The sequence below is a fragment of the Ammospiza caudacuta genome, chromosome 3 (genome assembly GCF_027887145.1).
Source record: "Ammospiza caudacuta isolate bAmmCau1 chromosome 3, bAmmCau1.pri, whole genome shotgun sequence".
Taxonomy (NCBI): Eukaryota; Metazoa; Chordata; class Aves; order Passeriformes; family Passerellidae; genus Ammospiza; species Ammospiza caudacuta.
In genome coordinates, this window is record NC_080595.1 from 86,074,856 (window position 1) to 86,098,429 (window position 23,574).

The window sequence follows — 23,574 nt, forward strand, 5'->3', positions numbered from 1 at the left end:
GTTTTCTGGTATCTGTATTAATCCAGCTAACTGATGAAAAAGGTCAATATATATGTCTCATTAGATTGGATTCCTAAAACTGAGTTTACCACATTCCTCAGTACACATGAATGAACCATCTTAAATTATGAAACAATAAGCCATATTTTCAGATGCGGACTCAACCTGAATTAAAGCTAGAATAATGTTGTACTGGGATGCACCATAAGCTTTAAGAACAGTTCTGATTTTGCATTGACTATTAACTGATCACAAAAGCGCTCCAAATCGCTGTAGGTATTCAGTAGATCTGGGAAGTCTTTGGAGGGCCAAATAAAAAAATCTAAATAATTGAATACATTTCTGTTCTAGAAGATTGAGGCAATCAGTTGAATATTGAAACATGTTTTATATTAAATGCATTCATTGAAAGCATATTTTTGAAATCTGAAATAACATGTGAGTGATTTTCTGTGTTCTGGTAAGCTTGCTGTCCTTCATTAATTTTTTGTTTGTTTGTTTGTTTTTATTTTTAGAAAATGAGTCTGGAAGAAAATTGGTGAATTCAATCCAGAGGACCTACAAGCACTCTGACAGGCTCAGAGAGCAGAGTCTGTACCAAAGAGCAATTACCCCACCAAACGATTTCAGGTACAATTGACCTAAATATAGCACTCTCTTGAGATTATTGACAAGAGTTCATTTCCTGTAGTGCTTTTCCCATTTGCCACCCCTGGTAGCCACTGTGATCTTATCTGCCTGGTGCTGCATGACTTCTGGGATGCAGTTAAGAATTCTGCTGTGCATTATCTTTAAACAGACAATTCATGCTAAAAGAGTCATTTGCAGTTAAATTAGATGATGCATATATTATTCTTGCTGCCGAAGTTACAAAGAACAGGAATGACTGCCTGAATCCTTTTGGACCTGAATGCACTAGAATTCTTTTTACTGTGAAATCAAAAAGGTAGTACTAATTAATTTTAAATAAATAGGAAATTTTATTTCATTAAACAGTAACAGTTGAGTTAGATGTGCAGGTGGATAGGTTGGAAAACTTGCTATTTCTTTCACTGTGTTTATATTTATTCATAAAGTGCGACTTGCCCTATGGTCATCCTACTATCTCCAGGCAGTCACAGTAGTTCTCATATGCTGGCATGAAAAATGAGCATATAAATTGAATGTGTAAGTGTACAAAATGTGGATGAAGTGAATTCAGGGGCTAGTAATGATAAAATCCATTTTAGTTTTGAGGAATGCATTTTTCTTAAGCATTGCTTACAAACTTGTTTAAAATGCTGGATATATTTGCATTCCATGTATGTGGAATAAAGGGAAAATAGATGGTATTCCCTTGATATTCATCACAGAGGTTCTTTCTTGAATTATTTTTCTTCTCCTGAATTTTTATTTGGAAAATCTATACATTGTCCAGAAATTCAGAATCTGCTATCAGATTCTATGCTGAGCAGCTGTTGTAGGGCCATTTGTCACAGACCTTTATGAGCTAATATCACAGGACACAACTGTGTTATTATTTTCCTGCATATCCCCTATGTTTTCTCAAAAGAACACCAGAATACTTTTACTTTACTAGCAGAGTATACTCTGCTAGTAATCATAGGCCCCACTCTTCAAAAGAAACTGAGGAAGTTCAGCTGAAAACTGAATAATTTATAAGATAGAGACATATATACACTATATTGGTCCACGGACTTGGTTCCTTTGATGATGATGGACAGTGGTTATAAATGTAGTTAGACTCAGAAATCCTATACTAAAATAAGATGAAGCATGAATCAGTTAATTGCATTAGATAGTAATTATTTTATTACAGGAAAAATTTGGATTAGATATAGAAGAACATTTACCTGTGACTTATGTTTTGCCAATGTACTTTAAAGGGTTGATGAGACACACAATATGTCACAGTGGAAAGGAGTAGTAATTTAAAGTGGAAGTGTAAGAAGAAAGCAGTAAAAGAATAGGTAGAGGTGGGATGAGAATATGCAGGGCATGACTAAATGGATTCTCAGGCTGAGCTCATGGAACTTCTTGTGCTGTAGTTTGGGATCATGAGGAATCTGTATAGTGCTTTCTGGTGACTGCTAAAGAAAATAGTTTTGAAGTTTGAGATGTGAGAGAATGTACATGAGGAATTTAAATGGATTCCTGAAAGGATGTTTCTGTTGTAGAGTCTTCTACAGAGCAAGGCAATTAAGGAACATGGACTTAGGGGTGAAAAAATAAATCAGTCCTGCCCCAACACAAAGAGAGAGAGAAAACTCATAAGAAGTTACCAGCAGCAACAGATCTTAAACTGAAATATTTAACTTCTTACGTTTGATATTTTGCAAACAGAATTTTTCATATTAACTCTTGCAATGCTGCAAGAGCTTACCTTAAAACTTGCTGATGTGATTTTTCCCATTTTCTTTTAGATAAAATGTATCTAAAGCTTGATTTTTTTAATCTGCAGAGATTATCAGATGCACACATTTTGTTAATCTTGATATTCCAGAGACCTGACATGGCTGACATACAACCGTTGTACATACAATAGATCATTAAATCAGTTTGAAATTTAGAAACTAATGCTGGAAAAGACCATGCAAACTGACTTTTCTTTGTGAATGGTCTTCATGAGGATTGCTCACTTCAGCTGCTAACAGATAGAAACATCATTTTGAGCCTTCTGTTAAGCTACATCTTGTAATAAATTATGGACCCAGTGAAAGGTGCACCATCTTAAGCATTTTATTATAGTTATTTTATATCTTGAAAGGATATTCTGGTTCTTTACAGTGTGCAGATCCATAGAGGACAGTATCACAGATTAAGGATTTTATACTTGCTTCTATATTGTTTGCCCTGCCATGGCAGAGAAAAGGCATAATAAAGCAATCCTAATTAGGCAATGTAGGAATCTCTGGTATGCAACATTTTTCTTAGGCAGCTATATATTATTTCTACTTGTTCTGTGGTGCCTCAGGGAGTAAGAAAAGTCTGCCCATTAATTAGAGAATTAGCTTACAGTTGGGAAAGATGCGTTCAGGTTTTGCCTGTGCCACAAATTTTCTACAAGACATTTAGCTAAGTTTTTACCAAAATTCAGCACAACCTAAGGATTTGGGTTGGTGACCATACTTCTCTGCTTTTGAAGCAGAATCATGTGTTCTTCTTGTTTATAGCATCTTAGTTACCCTCCTTAAATAACTGAGTAGTCAGAAATCCTCACTCCGCTCATCAGCTGAAGTGAATTCTGTATACTTTTCTGTCGTGCTTGCCTTGTGTGAGGGTGTTGATGGAATGGCAGGGATGCACAAAGTAATGCCTGATATTAGTTCAGGTAGAGAATTACAAAGACACTGTCATGGTGATGAGTTCATGTTAGTTCCTGGCAGTCTAAGTCTTCCTAGTACAACCTTCTGAAAAAGCTAAGTTCATCAATCAAAGTGTCATATGTTGCTAAAATTTGCAGTTTATAAATTGTCACTATAAATGTAAGTAGTAGGAATCATGACATAAAATTATGCTTCTTTTTCTTTGTGTCTTTCCAGACCTAAATGGTTTAAAAAATGAGGCAGTAGGATGCTTGAATTGCAGTTTCTAGGCAGCATCTCTGCTCCTGTGAGCAGGCATGGCTGTTTTATTGCATGGCCCAGCCCAGTGATTGGTCATGGGCTGCTGCTGATGTTAGCGTGCCAAAGAGAGCATGTGACATTAAAGGTAAAAATGCCAGGGCAGGGGCATATCACCAGTAAGAATAAGAAAAAAAAATATTCTTGTGCTTTGTTGGATACATAGCTCAGCCTGACAGAACATCTAATCCCTAAATCATCAGGAAAATTGGTTGGGTTGTAAAATCAAATTAAACTCACTATGAAAGATCATGGTCTCTCTTCAGTGCACTAGCAGGCATGTGTATATATCTCAATCCCAGACTAGGGGGAATACACCATATAAGTAAAAATGTTTTTAAGAGAAATCTGATTATGATAGAGCTGACTGTTTTTGTAGCAAACATTTAGAAACATTTGGAGTAATTTGATTAGAAGAGATAAAAAATCATTTTGTTAGATCATTACATCTTCATGTTGAATCCCTCATTTTCTCCTACTTTTAACATTTTCTGTAGAAGGGTTATCATGTAGCATTATTTTGATTAGTTTTTAGTTACTGAAACTAACTTAGCTTTGTTATGTGATCTTAAATGATTCTTTTTTTCCTTATCAATACTGGGTATTGACTTTCGGTGGGCAAAAGAAATCTTAGCACCCTTAGGCAGATTTTGCCTTCTTCCACTGCAGATGAATGACTGTGTATTGCTCTAACTGAAGTATTCATTCTCAAGCCAAGGAAGACAGAGGGCTAAGTTGAAAGCCAAGTAAAGTTCTGAAAAAGACTTCATTGATCAAGTAGAATTTGGGTCATGGTTTAGTTAGGTCAGAATTATGCTTCTTATATGCTTCTTATACCGTAGAAATAAAGCTTTTATTAACAAGTCTACATATAAAAAAAGACTTTCACATACTGAGACAGAAGGGACGCAGAAGTGCATTTTTACAGCACTTCATTCACCTTCAGTGCACTGAGGAATGTTAAGGAAAGGAATATGATAAAAACGATAAAGATTCTTATCTGGCAAGTAGCTAAAGCCAAGAGAAGGTGCATGTTTCTTAGCCAATCAAAGCTAGAAGGAAACTGTTTTAAAAAGTGGGCAGGAAGACAAAGCTGTGAGCAGATTCTTATAAATTCAACAGTCCTTTCTGTGCAGAAATAGGTTTTGACTCCATATTAATTTTATTGCAAACAACATTTAAAGAAAGCAGTGCACTCTAAAAGTTCCCACTCTTGTGAATATTTTTGTAAAGGTGTAGAGGGAGTATGTACTATCATTTCTTTTTCATTTCATGAGGGAGTTGCTCCCCTGTGGTTTGGGAGAGACCAGCCTGTGCTGCTCAGCAGCTCTCAGTAGTATTGTCCTCACATGACCTTGTGGATGGATTTCTATTTCAAAATCATACAGAAGTTAAATACTGCTGAAAATAGCATTCACTCCTGTTTTGTTCCTTTCATAGCTTCTGGGGTGAAATTTATCTGTCCTAATGTAATGTCTTTTCTATCTAAATTATCTTTGGCTAGGCTACCTTTATAGTCAATGGAGAGAAATAGACACTTTTTAGGGCATGATTCATCTCCTAGGAAGGCAGACATCTAAATAGGTCAGATGAATCAGACTGTACAATAGCACATTCCTTACTAGAGAGAATAAAGGAAACCTAGGGATCAGCATGGATGTTGATGCATATATTGCAAATATCTAAAGTTAAGTGAAATGAACTTTATGTCTATAGGAACTAAGTCAGAGTTCAGAGTCAGAGGAGAAAATCCTACTCTTCAGGAAGCACCCTTTTCTTCAGAGCTTGTGGTTTCACTGTGCTGAATGCATGTTCATAATCATACCCATGAGGTGGTGATACATTTAAAAAAAAATTACACACCCTGCTTCTCCTAACTTAATATTTTAAGGTGTGATGATTGAGTAGACTGAATTTTGTGACTAGATTTGTGACTATAATTTGTATATATTTATCATCAGTGATTCACTGGTTCCACAGAGGCACAATTTTTTTGCTAGTCTCTGCTAAAAATCTGTATGTATGTGGTTTCATCATGGTTTTGGTTCACTTGTGAACCATTTCAGCACCAGATACTTTTTTCTCAATCAGAAACCTCTTCAAGGAGAAAGGGAAGGTATGCATTTTATTTAGAGTACTAGACTAATTTAAATTAGTCCCTCATAATAATCATTGCTGTTAGTGCCAGAATTTCACTAAATGCTCCAGTAGATGAGGTGGTTAGTGCAAATGTGCCTGAAAGTCTCAACAATGAATATTTTCAAATGCTAACAAATGAATTTTGCAGAAAGGATCTTCATTTTGGTTTGTATTTGGGTGTATCAATCATAACAATAAAATGGGACATACAAGAATGAACAACATTATTTATTTAAAATATATTTAAAATACAAAATCAACAAATGAAGACTCACCTAAACACCAGTGAAGCTTTTTCATATGCTGCTCTTCTCCCATTGTTTGCAAAACTCCAGATCCAAGCAAACCTGCAAGACTTTTGTCAGATGCGTGCCCAGGAGTAGCACAAGGATGACAGCCTGGAGTAAGCAGATTGCTAGTGAGGCTAGCAGGTGCCAAAACATGCTGTTTCATGACCCAGTGTAAAGATGCCAGAAATAATCTCACATGTATTTCAGTAAATAAAAGCAAAAACCCCTCAGGCTTCAGAAATAAAGTGTGTGGAACTGTCTGAGATTAAGCAAGAAACTTAAAGTTAGAAGACCAGTGTTCTAATTTTTGCCTTGCAACAGATTAGCTGTGTTATGGTAGTGAGGCACTTCGGCCAAAATCTCTGTTTTGCTACTTAAATAGATGTCATGGTTTTGAAAAGAAAGTGGGAGCAGAATTACAAAGTATTCCACAGATAAAACCATGAACTTAAGTTGAATCACATGCAAATGTTGACTAAATATCTGCCCCATTTCCCCTATCTTTCAGAGTCATAGCATTTAGCTGTCTTCATTTATGGTAATTTCAAATGCATAAACAAAAATAAAAATTGCTTTGTAAGTTAAAACATTCTAAAACCATTTTTTCCTCAAGTGCAAGTGTTGTAAAATTACATGGTAAAATCCCTATATCACTGACTAGGTTGCTCAGGGAAGCTGTGGATGCCTGGAGATGTTCAAGGCCAAGTTGGATAAGGCTCTGATTAACCTGGTCTAGTGAAAACTATTTGCTTTAGATCCAAATGTCCATGTTAAACAGTTTCATTTAACTTTAGAGACAGCAATACCAGCAATGTGCTAAGTGAGCTCAAACTTGCAAAATGCACTGTGAAATTGTGAGAAACATGGAAATAGTTGGTACTCTGTGCTTGGTATGTAGAATAAGATCAATGAAATAAAATATATGACTGATACTGATATGGAGTCAGGGGTGAAAATTATCTAAAAAAGCAGTTGAGAAATTTTACATACATTTTAAATATTGTATTTAAATTTTAAATCCTTCTGGTGCAGCAAACCTTTCCATATCTGCTGCTGATCATATATTGTGTAGGGTGTCTAGAAGTTTCTAAAAGATAAGATTTAATTGTCATCGAATCAGAGAATCCTGGTTTGATAGCAACCCACAGGGATCATTGAAGTCCAATTCCTGGCACTGCACAGGACCATCGCAAGAGTCACACGGTGTGCCTGAGAGCTTTGTCCGTATTCTTGAGCTCTGCCAGGCTTGGTGCTCTGACCACTTCTCTGGGGAGCCTGTTACAATGCCTGTTCCAATGTTCCAGAACCTTTTGTGGGTATCCAACCTGAACCTCCCCTGGTACAGCTCCAAACCATTCCCTCAGGTCCTGTCACTCATAACCAGAGAGAAGAGATTGGTTCCTGCCCCTCTTCTTCCCCTCTTGAGGGAGCAGTGAGGTCTACAGCTCAGAGAGAGGAATTGTGATTGCTATAGTTTGACAATTATGACAGGAATGATGGTTGCTGTAGTTTGTAGTGAAGTGCCCATGTGCTAAAATTTTCAGGGTGAAAAACTGTTTTGATGGTAACAAGCACTTTATCTTAAAATTTCTTTATGAATGCAGAGTAAAGGAGTCCAAAATTGAAGGGGTAAGGTATATTAGATGGTTCAGTGTATGGTCTGAAGTACCCAGTGAGCTGGCTCTGTGTTTTTTATATAAGAGATTAGAGAAAAAAAATCTCTGCTGTCTGCCTGTTCCATCAGCAAGACACATAACTTAGCCCTGGTACCCAGGCAGTGCACACAGAAACAAAACCAGGAAGCATCTTTTAAAGCTGAGGTCCTACCTTAATTTTAATTATCTGTATATTACAAATGTGATGGGTCATATTTTTGAGTGCAAGAGAAAGTAAAGAATGAACTCACACTACAAAATATGATCTCTGGATAAATATGCTGGTTTAAGAGACACAGTCATTCTTAAAGGACAGAATATTTCAAATGAAAGCCACTTAATTGATCAGATAGATATAGAGATGCATATATATCTACCCTTATGTACACAAAGAGCCTGTGGTTTTTACAAAGAGAAAGTCACATCCATATGAAAACATGGAGGCAAAAGTTTGATTTGGCTAGTACTTGTATGTTCTTGAGCAGGACTGATAAAAAAGAGCCATGTGTTATCTCTACATCTCTTGAAGTTCATGGAGTTTAAGTGTACTCTTTGCTTGTGAGACTAATTCATAAATTTTGTCTTGAATTCATGTACTTTAAGGAACAATGGTCGGCTGCAGGAGCTACTGTAGCTTATTACATAGAAGATGCTCTCTAACCTGCTTATTTTGCAATTTATGATGCTAAAGGAACTTTTTGGCTAAAATCCAATCTTTCTGTAGAAAATTAGAATAATTGGTAATAAAACAGTCATTCCTATATTCCAGTTGTTATAACTCATTCCAGCATTGCATTCCAAAAGTAAATTCTGCTTTGAAGTAGATGAATACAATAGAGACAATTAATATATGTTCTTTGTTCAGATCTCAGTTATTTAATGGATCCTCAGTTATTTTATATATTGTGTGTGGAAATCTACATTAAAGACCCCAAACACTAAAGCTAATACGTCCCAGAATTAACTTTGTTGAGGCAAGTTAATTTAATCTCCCCCATGCATATGCATTGTGAAGACTTCTTTAATTACATGATCACATATTGTTTTTTGTTACAAAATCTTCTCCTCTTTCAGTTCACAGAATGTGTGATAGTCACTTAATGAGCAGCTGTTCTATATTTTGTTTTCATGACATTGTTCTGTGGCCCCACACCTTGTTTGCTATAGAATATTTAAGCCTTGCTCTGGAGACATAGTTAGTATTATTAATTTGCATTTTGGGATTTTCCTAGTATCGCGATAGTGCCAAGGTGATGAGCAGACATTAAATTAGCATTATTGCAGCCCTCTGAGATTGGCAGATAGTCTGATTCCAATTTTATGGCTGGGGAACCATGGCCCAGAATACTGTGTTCAAAAACAGCCACCAATCTACAGGACCAGCCTGAGCTGCTGAGGTCCAAAAGCCTTGACTCATTACTGTCACATGAAACTTTTCCAACTTAGGTCTTCTTGTCTACAGCTGTGTATGTCTCTGAACATTCATCTCTTCTGCAAATTCAAATGCCTCCTCTCAGTGAATCACATGGAAAATGAAGAATATACCTGCAGTGATCACTTGTGAAAAAGCTGGTTTGAATTACTATAATGGAAATTTTATGTCAAGGAAAGATAGAATCCTGCTTTCTAGACTGACATCCAATTACTCTAATTACTCTTCTTGTACTTGTTACATGGGCCTGTTTTTTAGTGCATTTCTTCAAAGTTCTTTACCATCTACAGTACACAGTTGTGATTCATCCTTGCAGCAAGGCCATCTTGTGCACTGTATGAGGCAGGTGTGTTCTGGTAACAATAGATATGAGTCATGCCATTACTCTCCATGCTCATTCACAAGATGAGGGAAAATTTGGTTATATAGGCGACTTGGAACTTCTGGCATCTTTTTTCTGGATTTGGTCACATTAAAAAGGTTTTTTGAAAATGTGTCTGTGTGAGAAAGAGAGATGGAAATAGAGACAGAGGGAAAGGTAATGAGTACACACCATTTTAAAATAGAAACTTCTGAGAATGTCTCAACCCCTGTCTGAATTGTGAGATGCTTGGAACCTTAAAATGCCCCACACAAGGTTGTACCATTCTTCTAAACCATTCAATTAAACAAATTGCATGGTTTAATATTCTGCAAAAATTATTGCTGAAGGAGTAAGATGCAAAACATCTATTTTTACTACCATCTGACTGAACAGATATTTTCTGACAGCACAGAAATCATGAGAAACTGAAGTTTGGTTTCCAGAAGACCCAAAAAGAGGTTTCAGTCATTATTGATTCTCTGCTCAGTTCTCAATGACCTTTCCTACCTGTGTTCACTGTCTATTAAAACTCTGAATATACCCCAGTTCTGTGTCCTAAGGACAGCAGTTCTATTTCTCACTGTCCCACTGGCTTCTTGCCCCATGTTTGGTTTTGTTATTTTCACTATAAGTCTAGTATAAGTACTTGTTCTTTACCTCCTGTCTTCAGCACCTTTCAACAGCCAGTTGTCTGTTTGTCTTCATCCCTCATTCCTCCAGGGCTGGATCTCAGGGCTTGTGTACATCTTTCTCATTCCCACTGGCTCTCCAGCCAGAACTCCATTGTCAAGCTGTGTTTTCAGTTTCTGTGCCTCCAACCATCCATCATTTGTTTCTTTGTGCTCCTGTTCCAAATACTGCTATGAAATGTTGGCTCTTCCCTTATTTTTCCTGTCTGCTGCTTCATTTTCCTTTGGGCAGTAGGCAACTGATAGAACTCTTTTGATATTTGTAAATATCATTGTTAATTCGAGAGCAGAGCCTCTGCTCATTCTAGGACAATGTTGCATAAGCTTAATTTCTTTGCTGAAAATTTGGACTTTATTTAGAAGACAGAAGCAATGCACCCATGACTGATACTCAAGACCTGATCCCAGTCCTGGCAAACTTTTCTAGTCCTGCTGGATACATATCATTTCTGCTTAGGCATTTTTGCTTTTTTTCCTCCATTGCTGGTCATACTTTATCTGATCATCAGTCTTGAATCCAAATAGTTTTTTCTAGGTGAAACCAGACTTTTGGGATGTTGCATGAGTACAACCCCAGAATTCAGCACTGAAATTAAACCTATCAGTTATTTGAGTTACAGATGCCCCTCTTGACACATCCCAGTAACAAGTGGGCAGGTTAATCTCTTCAGCAGAATGTTAATGTAATGTAATAACTTAATGTTAATGTAATGTAATAACTTGTACAGAGTCTATGCAGAAAAACGCTGCAATATTAATTTGTGGGAATTGTATAGTACCAGATACTATTCAGTTTACTTTTTGCACACTCATGTAAGAGTTGAATGTAGAAGGGATCCCTGGTTTATCTAGTGTAATCTTGCTTAACATAGGCTGCATACTCTTGAACCACTCTATAGCTGAAGAAGGCCTACTCATTATTTGAACTTAGATTTAAAATATCACACAACAGTCTATTTGTCTCTGTCCTTCATAAGTTGTAAAGCTTTGAATAACTTTTGAAATATATTTAGAATTTCTAACCAGCTCCGAGAGGGACTGAGCTATTATCTTCTTGTGAAAAGTGGTATCCCATGTAAATGGAAACAAGGTTGCACTGGAAAAAACTCACTTGGCATTGTTTAATTATTGCATTTAATTTCCATGCTTTCAAAATGCCCAGTATTTTGGAAGCTTCACAATACTGCCCTTTGCTTCTTTCAGTTTCTGGCCCTTTTATGGCATTGCACTTTGCTTTTTCATCTCAACATCTGGCAAGAAACTTGGAAGAGCTCATTATCAATAAAAGATTGGGGGGAAATAGATGCCAAAACAGCCTAAACTTCATTATGTAGGCAGTGGGAAATATTTTAAATGAGGGTAAGAATATTGGATTTGGGGCAAGACAATAATGATGGTTAAATTTGTCAGAATAATTATGGAAGATTTGTTCCTGGTTCCCTGCCTTGCTCGCATCAGTCAGTTCTTGTCCATCTGTGACACAGTTCCTTATCAATAAAATGGGAAGAGCACTGTCTCACAGATATTAAAATAGTTGCTTCAAAGATACCATAGAAAGAAGGAAAAAATTAATTTTACTCAACCTCTTGCAGTATTATGGTGTAAGAGGATACAATATAAGTAAATAAGGTGGTATAGAATGTAATCTTACCCCCTAAAGAGTTGCATCTGAGCCAATTACTAAAGATTAGGAGCAGGCCTGATGTTAGCAGGCCATACCTGCAGCCAATAAGAAGAGTGTTATAAAAGAGTGGATTGGTTGGTTGAGAGACTGGAGTCAGGTGGCTGCTGTGAGGACAAGGAAGAGTCAGTGCCTAGAGGAGTTGCCTACAAGAAACATCAAGGTATGAAACTCTAGTAACATGGGACCCTTGCAATGTAACAACAACATTATGGCTTGTATGAGTAGTGTAATACTGATGGTATGTCTCATATGAGAGCTGTTGTTGATGGGTTGGTGTTATGGTTTTGGCCTGGCAAATCCAGAGCCCCCATGAGTACACCTTCTCCCCGGTGTCTGCTGTGAGATGTGACCAGGAATAAGCAAAGTAGGCTCTAACTTAAACATAAAGAAAAGTTTATTAACTAAGCTACACACAAACAATTACTAAACTACACACAAAAGAAGAAAGAAAAAAAAAAAAAACACGAGGAAAATGAAAACCTCAGAAAAAAACACTCTCCCCCTCCTCCCCCCTAAATTCCCAATACAATACATCCTCCAAAATCACCAGTTCTGGGTCCAACACCACCCTTTAGATTGCTCAAACTTTCAGTTCCTCAAGAGGAGAGGGAGTCCTTCCGTGTGTCGTGGTGGCCTTTTCCGTCCTTGTTCCGGTGCTCTCACAACCCAACAGGGATCAGGGCTGCTTCCAGGGCTGTCTTTTTAAGGATGCTTTGTCCAGTTCCAGAAAAACACAGTATCTCACCTTCTCACCTTTGGGACATCTATCCCCCCCATATTTTATATACCCCCTGGGGCCGAGGGGTACCCACACTGAATCTTCTTTGGCACTGGGACATTTCTCCCCCTGGACTCAGTCTCTGTATCACACAGAAACATGGCTCTGTCCATGGCTACACAAGAGTCCAGCATAAAATGCCACTCCATCTTCTCCATTCTTTCAACATATCTCACTCTCTCTCTGATCCAGACCTCCATCACTCGTTCATTTCCTTCGTCCTCCTCCACTCTTATCCCTTGTCTAGGAAGGGTTAATGTTCTGTAAAGTTTTCATTGTCCAAAAAGGGTTAAAAACTCCTCCAGGCAGCTGGACTCCTGGCTGCACCCCCCCCCCCATCTCCTCAGCCGGGCTGCCTGCTGCCAGCACATGTTTACTGAGTTTCAAGATAACGACACAGGCTGCACTCTCTCTCTCTCTCTGTGTCTGTCTCCAAGGGGGGGGGGGGCGGGGAATGGCTGTCCGATGTCTCTTGGGGCTCCTCCACCCTTCCATCCTCCAGGGCCTCCTCACCCCCCATCTCTGTCCAGGCCCAGGCCTACCGCATGGCTGCCCCTCCCCCACCCAGCAGCAGCGGCTGGACAGGGGAGAGATCCGTCCTTCATCCCTCGAAGTCCCAAGAGAGCCTCCCAGCGCCGAAGCTCTGCTTTTAACCCCTGGGTGTTCTCAGAGGTGTGTCCTAAAACCCACTGGCTACACCAGATGCCAATATCAAAATCCAAGCACCCATTGGTTTGACCACAACATCCCAGAATTCCCACTTCTTCCTGGTCAAACCACCACATTTGGGAAGTTTTAAACCTAAGATGAGTGAATTTTTCCAAGCCTTTCTTTGCACAGTTCTCCTTGTTGTTTTATTATCTTCCCCTTACCTAAAGCAATGTTCATACTTTCATGGTTTGTATTTCCTTTCTCACAGCTCCTCACTACTGCTCATATTTCAGCATCGCTCCTGTTCCTCCAGAAATCCCTCTGTCTTTCCCTTATACTTAAAATTTGCACATTATACACGGTAGCATCTCTTTTTGAGCAGTCTGCCCCAAGTCAGTGTAAAGGGTCTTCTGGGCTGTGTGACGGTGATGAGTTGTTGAGGGTGCCAAGATGAATGAAGTAGCAGTCAAATTTAGTGCAAATAAATAACTAGTCTATGGGGAAGAAAAAAAAATATACATCTGTTTTCACAGCAGGAGTCTCTTAGTTGTGTGAAGTAGTTCTTTGATCTGAATGGCATGTTCTTAACTTGAGAGGAATTATTTGTATAGTTAGGAGGAGCTTTGTTGTAACAGAGAGAAAAAGCTTAGTACTGACCATGCCTGTACTCATCATACTTTGCAATGTCCTGTTTGTCTTCATAGTTGGGGTAGCCCAAGGCAAATGCAAGCTTTGTTGATAATACTGTGTCCTCACTGCTTTGTTGCTCAAGGTGTGTGTATTTAGGGACATATTCTGTAGCTGTCTATGCTGAGATGTTTAAAATTATTGCCAAGTTAATCCTACTACAAGACCTGTCTGTGTTCTGGGAAGGAATTGTTCAAACTGTGGAACTGAACCTCTGTGGAAGGGAGCTGCAAGACCTGCATAAAAAAGCATGGCCAGATTCCTGACCACACAAAGGATAATAATGTAGATTTATGTACTGTCAAAATTCACTGATTTTCCTATGAAGGGTTAAAACAAAAAATGTGTAAAGCCCAGATCAATAACAGCCTTGACAGCCACTGCCACCTCGCTCAGCTTTAAGCACCTTGAGCATTTCCAATTCACACTGATCTTAAATATTCACTAACAGGGCATCATAAATAGCTCAGCATTTTGTAGATCTAATTCAGAACAATTTTGTAGGGCTAAAGTCTATGGACCTATCCATGCTAGGTCACACTGGGCATCAAGGAAAAGCAGCATTAATCCCTTCTTTCTCCAGAAAGTTGAACTTTTGTAGATCTCAGCTGCTATGAGCTGGCAGTCAAGAAAATGAGTCCTCAGAAATATGGCAACCAAGATTGTTTTGCCTGGAGACAGGCAAAATCAATCTACTTCATATACAGTAGAGGAAAATGGGACAAGGTGTCATGCTGGCTGTATTTCCTGCCAAATCATGGCTTAAAATGTAGCTGTGGACCAGGAATATGATCAATGTAGAAAAGTAATGAATTTTCTAGGAGCTGGTAAATGCTGTCCTCCAACTAGCTTAGTACAAGTCTGTGTGTTAAAGGTAGAATTTCACGCATGGCACAATATTAAATAGAAGTATTCCTTTATAGAATCTTTTTTATCCTGAAAAACATGTTTGAGTTCATACTTTTACATTTTTAATAAAAAACAGGCCAAATTTTCTGCTCCTTTGGTCTGAATCTGGAAAGTGAATTTTTAAAATTAATAAGGATGAGCCTGATTTGACAGCCTTACTTACGTGAGTAGTTCCTCAGTGACTGCTCTGTTTATCAGTGCCAAGAATATCAAAGATCCAAAAGCTCTTTCCTTTAATTTCTTGAAAATTAAAAGACAGAAATCTATTTCCAGTTCTGAAAGAAGCTTTAGGATGCTTGGGGTCCAGCATAACTGAGTTTACACTACATAATGATGTGCAACATTATAATCTGTTTTGTTTGTGCGATGATTAATAAGTAATTGAGCCCAAACCAAGATGAAATTGGGTAAAGTAAAATGAAATACATATTGATACAAGTAGAGTATTATCCTCAGTAAGAAGGCTTGTGTTCAACTGAAAGTATTTTTCATGCATTACCTGCCTTTCTCCTTTCCCTTAGCTGGCTGTCAAGGTAAGTGGTTGAGTCACCATCCCTGGAGGTACTTAAAAGATGTGTAGATGAGGGGTTTAGGGACATGTTTTAGTGGTGGACTTGGCAATACTGGGCTAAGGTTTGGCTTCTTTTTTAACCTAGATGATTCTATGTACTTAGGTAAACCTTTGAAAAACAAATATTCTTTATTTAGCATGGTTTGGTGAGAAGTTCCTTGTTCCGCTAGAGTCGTGCTGATTCTTGAGTTGTTAAAGGCAAGAGATGTTAACATCAGAAACTTAGCCTTATGTACCCAAATAAGTAGCTTTGTGTTGATACAGGATATGGAAGACTACACCCATGCTTGCCAATTTGATTAAGATCATGTGCCACTTAATTTTCATGGTGTTGTTATTACTTAGAGACCTTTTTATTTTACAGGTCACCCCTGAGAAATATGTATTTTTGAATATTCAGCAGTAAAACTTGCTGCAAACTTGCAGTAAAACTCTACCAGTGGTTCCTAGAGAATAGAAATGGTAGCTTTATTTATTTTTTAATGTTTAATTTGAAAAAAAACCCATGCATTTTCAGTTTACCAAAAGAGCATTTCTCCTACATTTAATAATTGGTAGGGAGTATACTCATTTTATGACTAAGAAACAATAATCCTATGATAGCTATGAGCATCTGGAAAAGATTAGAGCAGCCTCTACACTACTCTTAACTGTATGAATGCTGCTGTAGAAGATTTTGCATTGAAGTTGTGATCCTTACTCTCTTCTTCTGCATAGTCAGGAATCTGGTCTCTGGTTTATACTTTGAGCTATTTGACATCGAAACTTCAGAACATGTATTTTGGTTGGCAGCACGCATATGTAAGGTATAATTTACAGCAAAAGTGTCTTTAGAAATGCAGGTCTTCTCCTGCATCTGTTCTTTCCTTGAAGAAGCGCAGTGTTACATAACCTGGAAAATTGAACTTTTTGTTACAGCACACTCCTGGCACTGCTGTCATGCTTCCTTTCTTACAAACTTCCAAAATCCTCATGGAGTCTGGGATTTTGAGTTACTCACATGGCACATTTTACATGTCTCTTGTGTCAAAGAGCGAACATAATCTTGATAAAAGATTCATCTAGATCCCATATTGTTAGCCTATTCAGTCTTTTCCAGAGAGGCAAAAGATACTGAAATGTGGATGTGGTCATTAATTTTAAAATGTTTCATATTGATAAAAATATTCTATTGTACTTGGAAGAGCTGACATTTCCAGAAATATATTGCTTTCAACTATGATAAAAGGATTCCAACCTGTTTATACTTCTCTTACTAATTCTTGACCACTGAAGATTGAATAGGGAGAATTTTGTAGGAAATGCATCTATTAAATTGTTATTTAGGTCTAGTTGTTCCATCAGTTTCCTTTAATTTCCAGTTTGGATCAACATATCTTTATATCTTGAAGTCAGATTTCAAAGATGATTAACATTCATTAAGACACATATAGTACTGACCAGGATTTTATAAAGGGCCAGACTGCTAAGCTGCTGCTATAGGCAATCTCACTTCCATTGCTGAGGCTTATCTATGCCATAAACACAGCTGGAAGTAACACTAGGTACTTACTGCACTTTTGGATGTGAAAGTACCTTCTAAGGGCCCCTACTGTACATCAAGGCACATTAAAATCCTGATGATTTTTTCACACACAAAGTGTGAAATAAATATTCCGTCTCTTCAGTTTATCTGCTCCTCTTCTGTCCTTCTTACACAGAATCACTCAGGTTGGAACAGATCTCTGAAGAGATCTAATCCATGCTCTTTCTCAAAGCAGAGCTGATTTCAGATGTAGATCAGATTGCTTGGACTTTCGTACTGCTTCCACAGAGTCCATCTTCATGTGTACCCTGTTCAACCCTCATTGTGTTGGTTTTATTTAATATTGGTTTTGTACAACTAGCTAGATATGATACTATTCTACTGATAATTTGATGCAGGTGCTTCTCATCTAGTCTTCTCTAACTCTTCTTTTTTTCCACAGTCATCCCTTTTTACCGTATTTCCTTACCTCTCTTACATTTGCTGTTGTTTTACCCTGGTTTTCTCTTGGCCATCTCTCTCTAGCTCCTTCCATTCATAATTTAAGAGAGTTTTAGTCTTTATTAACATTCCAAATCCTTAGAAAGGCATCCTGACTCTGTTTACCTTTCTGTCACTTCCTGTTGCTCCGTGATGTTGCTCTTTGTGCATTCACATGGATGTGTTCAAAGTAGGTGATTTCCAGTGCTATTGTAAACTCCTTCAGATTGGCTTCTGACCTTCTTGTTAGCTGGAACGACTCTCACAACACTACCTAATGATTCTCTCTTAGCCAATTCTTCCTTCTCCTCTCACACTGTCAGTTTTGATCTCTTTAAATCTCATCATGGTTTGTATCCTTGGCTCCATTCTTGTCTTGTTTTCTCCCTAATCCTTTCATTCATCTTTTGAAGTTCCTGATCTGACTTCTGCCAAAGTCCTAAGGATTTTTAGTTTTGATCCATCTCTCCTCTCCTTTTACACATCACCTCCACAGTCCTATCCACAAATAAATGCAGTTGACATGTCTGTGCTGCTAACCCAGATTTATATCTGTACTCCAGATATTGTAACAACAGCTCAAGACAAGTGTTATAAAAAAGGGCTTCCCTCCTAGTCTCTCATTACTGCTTGTTTTCTTAGTCCCCATCTTTTCTGTCAGGTCACTAATACAGATGTTACTATTCAGGCCTCTTCAAAATCTTCTATCAAGATTCTGTATAAATGTCTCAGATTCCTTGCTTTGTAACATGTCTAAGCTATGGTTCTTAATCCATGCAGTTTTCAAATAGAAATCTTTGTCAATATAATGATAAAAATAATTTATATAGGCATATATAAATTATATATGCCTATATATACATAATAAATAATATATACGAGTGGGTAGATTGTGTGTTTTGTGTATGTGTTTGAATATGGCGCAGTTTAAGAAATTGGGGTAACAGGTGGAAAAGGTGTGGTAGACAAACTCATCTCAGGAAGACTTCATAAGTCTTAAATTTCACTGTTGGTTTTTATTTTCTAACTTCATCCTTGTCTTCCTGCTGCACTCAGCATGTACAAATGTGTGTTACTGCTATATTGTTTTTCATAATTTCTATTATCTCTGAATTTAGCTTGCTGTTACTGCACATAGTTGCAAAACAGGGGGAAAATAAGGATGGAACCCTTGCTTAGTTTTTTAAATTTTATTTGAAAGATGCTAATTAATGCTTTAAATTTGGATTCATATTGCTATATTAAATCCACACCAAAAATTTGCTCTCCTCATAAGGCAAACAAGATCCTGAAAATTTTTGTACTGTTCTCCTGGTGTGTTTGCTCATAATCATGAAATTAAATATGCTTCTGAGGCTGAAAACTAAGCTTACCAAAATCAACATTTATGCCAGTAATGTAGTAGAAAATGCGAAATTCAAGATAAGAAGTCCACATATGTGCTGAGACATACAAATTTAATTGTTTCATGGTCCAAGCATGTGTATTGCTCCCTGGGACAGACAGTTGACTGTCAGAAAGGGAGAAAGGGTAAAGAGCAGGGCCATGAATTCAGTCTCCAAACTGTTTTTATTTTGAAAAGCTTTTCATTTTAAAAAGCCTCTAAGAACAGAGATGAGAACACAGTGAGACTAAAGAGTTAAATTACCCTAACATAATTTTGAAGTACCTAATTTTTTTTTTCTTAAAAATGCCCCAAATCATATGGATAATGAGAAGGACAGTATGAATGAAATGATAAAACTTCTGCAAAGCAAACCAAGAATATTAAATAAATGGACATTTATTTTCTTTTAAGTTTTAAAAACCCACAAATTACTTTCTTCTTTTTCATCAAAGATGTTTTATGGGACTGTCTCTTTCAGCTGTACTGTATGTGAGCTTTAGTAGCCTTTTTTCCTTAAAAATATTCTTTGTCTTCCTCTGATTTGAGTGTTGTTCCCTCATCTGGCATTGAGGTTTTTATGTTTTAGACTAAAGGTGATCAGATGTGGTTATGCTGATTTGCAGATTGTCTGGTGTGGTATTGCAAAGCAGCAGAGCCAAAATTCTGTCGCACTTGTAATAGAGACAGAAGTTAAGCTTTCTGTTAGTAAGGACTACTTTCAAGGCCTTAAATAGTCTCAAGAAAATATTTCAAAGCTGCAGTAGAATTTTTATATATTTGTATCTATGTCTGTATATATCTGGTTGTAAGCAAATTTCCTGTCTGTATGAATATGCTTTCAACATCACTTGCTGATATGTTTATTCTAAGGGAATATTGGAGTCTATTGGAGCTGCAGAGCTTGACGAGTGGGGTGCTGAAGGCCTTCCTTCAGTGTAGCATGGCTGGGACAGAGAACTGCAATTAGGAATAAGTACAGTCCATAGAGTTGATTTGTTCTTCTGTCCTTTCATAAGCATATTACCTGAGTTTTTGAAGAGGCAGTCATATCCTGTGCTCGTAGCTCATACTGGTAGCAGTCAAGGTCCACTGGTGCTACTGCAATATCTGTAATAAATGTAAATGCCCTTAAGCTTATGGTATTTATTGCTTGCAGAGAAGGTAGATGCCATTCTTCGGGCTTTTTTTTTCCCCTCTCTCTGTTGAAGTCTAAGGAGTCACCCTGAAAACCAGGCAGAGGAAGAGTTGTGATTTGGCTGCTAGTCCACAGGGTGCTGGTCCAAATCGTTGCATTCATTTCACATGGGCCACTGAACAGCTCTCAGACCTCACCAACTCCTGTTATTTGAACTGGGTTGGATTTGAACCAGTAACGTAAAGGTGGACAGCCCAGTGGACCATTATCAATCCCTAGTCATATAGACCTCTTTTACCTGCCTTCTTAAATTTGTGCTTCATCAACAACTGTGACTCCAGCACAAAGCATCCAGAACTTTTAATATGGACTACACAGACATTATAAAGCACCTAGGGACACAAAGGGAGTTTCTCTTAATAATTCAGGCTGACTTTAATGCATCACATAGACTTTTTATACATTTAGTGCTTACAAGTCCCATTAGTTTCCTCCTTACTCCCTGACCTCTCTTTCTTTACTTTATAATAGTATTTTTGTGCTGATGTGAAAATTTGAGATCCTCTGTAGAATTTTTGCTTTTAGTTTGTTTTGCTATTTTTTTTTCCTAACAGAATAATGATGTGAAAAACAATGGGAAGAAAAATGAAATTATATCCACTGTGATTAATTTATTCACATTATCTCTGCTTGTGTGTGCATGTCCACATCCTTGTTATCTGTTCTTGGGATAAAATTCTGGGCTGTATTACAAACTCCATACAGCAAGCACTGAAAGAACTTTAGTGTTACTTTTAAATAACAATGTGGTACCATGTACATACTCAATAAGTACTTATCACTCTAATTTTGTGTAACCGCACTGGTACCATAATACACTAACTGTCATAAAACCAAAATGACATCTGAAATCTGCATGTTATTTAGTACAAAGTATGGAACTTCAGTTGGTTATTTATGTCTTTGAAAGGCCCATATATATTTACTATTCAAAATCACTGCAAGGGAAAAAGAAAAAAACAACAAACAACCCCCCCAAACAAACAAAAACCCAAAAAAGCAAAACCAAAACTGAAAAAACCTTAAAACAACCAAACAAAAAACCATTACCCATTAAAAAAACCAAAATTATAGGTATTATCAATAAACAATAAGGAGCTTTCTAACTTACAGATCAATATCTATTCCTTTTTCTTATTGGGGAAGGTGTATTCTTTCCACATTTATGAGCACATTTAAGTGTTTAATTCAATTAAAGGATAGTTTGTAGCTCTAAAGCATGGAAAGCCCTGTAAAACCCTGGAAGCTGTGAAAATTGGCTCCACACCCAGTTAGCTCATGCAGCAAAGAATTAGCTGAAATGGGAAGGCAATTAGGAGCACAACTTTTATGCAGCACTAAGCTGTAGGCATTGGGTTAGCCAACAGGAGTTGTACAGACTACACAAATGAATTCTTTCTCTACTGACACACATACACAAAGAAATCTATCTGCTGTTCCCACCTTACTGTTTAGTTATCACATGTAATGGTGCGGAAACCAGCATCTTTTCAGAAGGGAGCTATTTCTGTAGGTCTCCATAAGGATAAGAAAATGGTCCCAGAGGTCAGATGGTTATGAGTCATTAGACTGTGGTGATCATTAGCAAATATCCACCCTCAGAGCAGAATTCATGTATTGAAATTTAGGCTCAGGTCTGTCACTGACAGGACTAGGTTTTCTTTTAATATCACAATTCTGGATTTTTTAATCTACATAATGAGGGTGTCATTTCTGCATAGTACTTGGATGGTGAATGCATTTTGCATGCTGAGAGCGTGTGTCAGCCTTCACGGGGAGGCTTGCTGTGCTTAATGTCAAGACTGAGTGCATGTCAGCCAGGTCTGCCCTGTTACTCTTGGGGCTTTGGTAGCACAACCTCTTTCCTGAGCTGATTAATCTCTGACCAAATCTTCTTTGTGTTTGGCCAAGTTAGAGCATCAGAAGAAGAGCTGGAGTCCTGGGTACCCATGGGCAAGCTCAGAAGGAGGGCTGCATGGGCAAACAAATGATTTGTAGTAAAAGAGAGAGGCATATTCCATAGATCCAAAATTGCATGAACTCCCACAGCTTCTGTTTCACTGACATGGATTTCTGTTTTCTGCCTCATTGTGCAGGGTCACACTGAGTGCCTCACTCCACAGATTAGTGCCCTCTTTACTCTGCGTGTTAGGAGATATTCAGCTTGGGAGGCTCTCTAACTACTGCAGAGAGAGCAGGATGTGTCCTTGGATGTTTATAATACCATTTTGAATTCCTCAGACAAACTGTAGAATATGCATACAATGTGTTATTGTATCAGGGTTATTCAGAGGAAAAACAAGTGCAGGAAAATGAATTTAAGCTGAAATTCTGTCTTGACACAATCAGGCAGCAGGATCCTGACCGTAATAAGAATCTGTATTTGAACAAGGAATTGAAAATCAGCTTTTTAAGACATCTGAAAATGTGTTTTTTTACTCCCCTGATCTGAATTTGGCAGCAGCATAATTCCTGGGGGCTGCCATTTCAGTGATGGCTCCAACAGCAGACTTGGCCTAATGACCTGTATCAAAGCGAGAAGAGCCATGCTGCAGCCAGACACACACAGAGCTGCTGCTGCTGCCAGGAGACACTGGGAGCTGGGGATGCTTTCTGCAGCCACTCAGGTGGGGGGCTTGCCATTAGCCCTGAGCTGTATTCTGAGCAGGAAGTTTGTGTCATTTGGATGCAAGAAGCAAGGAAAAAAGTACAAGAAAAGTTCTAGAACTTGTGGAGAGTTGTGAAAAGTCTGGTACTGATTCATGTCTTTGGTTGCAGGTTTGATTTCCTTGATCTATCATTTGATTTTCACATTTCGTGTTAAAACATGTTTTAACATGAAATATGAAAATCAGATGATAGATCATGTTTGAGATAATTTTAAAAGGAATAATTGTCTGACACTTAGCCTTTGGTTATTAAAAAAATGAAGCAACTTTCATTTCTAAAATAGTTGGAACAATATTTGCAGTGTTCAGCTATCTGGTTTTTTGCTCTGTAGGCTCTAAGGCATTTTAGACTTTCCTCTTAAAGTGCTTTCCTGGATGACCAGTGACATATATTTCTCTCAGCTGCACGTCATAGAGGAGAAGGGCAAAGCCTTGCTATTTATACTAGTCTTGAATGAGATCAGAAGTCAGAGGTCACTTTGGGAATTCCCTGAGTGTGGCACTCAGTATGAGTTATGCATCTCTGCTGTGCTAACCTGGGGTACATTCATTTTTCACTTAATGTGTTACACATAGTTCATAAAGTCTGATATGTCACCAGTGGCATTGCTTATTCTCAGGTGAGGCATAGATGACTATGGCTTTGTGATCACAGCAGGAAAGAGGAGGTATTTATATCGCTGTAAGTTTTGTTAAATAATTTCTATTGTTACACGTCTTGAAATTTTTCTGGAAGATTTGTCATACCTATGTAATGGTGTATTTATAATGTCCAGAAACTTTTTTAGCTTTTTGGTTTTCTAAATATCATCGTTTTAGTATAATACACTTTTTAGTACAAATCTG

General features: G+C 37.7%; 1 protein-coding gene across 14 annotated transcripts in view; it reads left to right on the forward strand.

The window, feature by feature from the left end:
- Positions 1–23,574, forward strand: part of MYT1L (myelin transcription factor 1 like) — a 310,091-nt gene that overhangs the window by 87,409 nt on the left and 199,108 nt on the right. For all 14 annotated transcript variants that reach the window (XM_058800681.1, XM_058800680.1, XM_058800684.1 and 11 more), the window contains exon 2: positions 516–630. The gene's annotated coding sequence lies outside the window, so the exon portion shown is untranslated. The remainder of the gene's footprint in view (positions 1–515; positions 631–23,574) is intronic.